Genomic DNA, 1,573 nt, shown 5'->3' with positions numbered 1-1,573 from the left:
TAAACATAAGACCTAACACCGTAAAAACCCTAGAAGAAAATCTAGGGAAAACCATTCAGGACATAGGCATAGGCAAGGGCTTCATGACCAAAACACTAAAAGCATTGACAACAGGAGCCAAAATAGACAAATGGGACCTAATCAAACTTCACAGCTTCTGCACAGCAAAGGAAACAGTCATTAGAGTGAATCAACAACCAACAGGATGGGAAAAAATTTTTTGCAGTTTACCCATCTGACAAAGGACTGATATCCAGAATTTACAAAGAACTAAAACAGATTTACAAGAGAAAAACAAACAAGCCCATTCAAAAGTGAGCAAAGGATATAAACAGACACTTTACAAAAAAAGACATACATGAGGCCAACAAACATATGAAAAAATGCTCATCATCACTGGTCATCAGAGAAATGCAAATCAAAACTACATTGAGATACCATCTCACACCAGTTAGAATGGCGATCATTCAAAAATCTGGAGACAATAGATGGAGAGAGAATGTGGAGAAATAGGAACACTTTTACACTGTTTGTTGGAGTGTAAATTTGTTCTGCCATTGTGGAAGACAATGTAGCGATTCCTCAAGGACCTAGAAATAGAAATTCCATTTGACCCAGCAATCCCATTACTGGGTATATATTCAAAGGATTATAAATCATTCACTATAACGACACATGGACACAAATATTCATTGCAGCACTGTTTAGAATAGCAAAGACTTGGAACCAACCCAAACACCCATTGATGATAGACTGGACAGGGAAAATGTGGCACATATACATCATGGAATATTATGCAACCATCAACAACACTGAGTTTGTATCCTTTGTAGGGAAATGGATAAACTTTGAAGCCATTATTCTCAGCAAACTGATGCAAGAGCAGAAAATCAAACGCCACATGTTCTCACTCATAGGTGTGTGTTGAACAATGAGAACGCATGGAGACAGAGAAGGAAGCATCACACACTGGGGTGTGTTGAGTGGAAATAGGGGAGGAACAGTGGGCTGGGGAGTTGGGCAGGGATAGAATGGGAGGGATAGCATGGGGAGAAATGCCAGATATAGGTGATGGGGAGAACTGCCATGTGTGTTCCTATGCAACAATTTGCATGTTCTTCACATGTACCCCCAAACCTAAAATGCAATTAAAAAAAGTATAACAGTAAAAAAAAAGAATATTGAATATTGGCCTTCATTCTCTTCTGGCTTATAAGGTTTCTTCAGAGAGATCCACTTTTAGTTTGATGGGCTTCCCTTTGTGGGTAAGCCACTTTTGCTCTCTGGCACTTTAACATTTTTCCTTCATTTCAACCTTGTGACTCTGCTGATTGTGTCTGGGGTTGTTATTCTCGATGAGTATCTTCATGGTATTCTGTGTATTTCCTGAATTTGAATGTTGCCCTGTCTTGCAAGGTTGGGGTATTTCTAGATTCTATTCTCCTCATCACTTTTAGGCACACCATTCACACATGGTTGTGGTCTTTTCACATAGATATTAGTAAGATGATCTAGCCTGTCTCTTTCTCTGTTTCTTTCTCTCTTTCCTTCTTTCTTTTCTTTTCTTTTTTTT

Source organism: Cebus imitator, unplaced genomic scaffold, assembly GCF_001604975.1.
Source record: "Cebus imitator isolate Cc_AM_T3 unplaced genomic scaffold, Cebus_imitator-1.0 Scaffold714, whole genome shotgun sequence".
Taxonomy (NCBI): Eukaryota; Metazoa; Chordata; class Mammalia; order Primates; family Cebidae; genus Cebus; species Cebus imitator.
Note: the sequence above shows the minus strand (reverse complement) of the source record.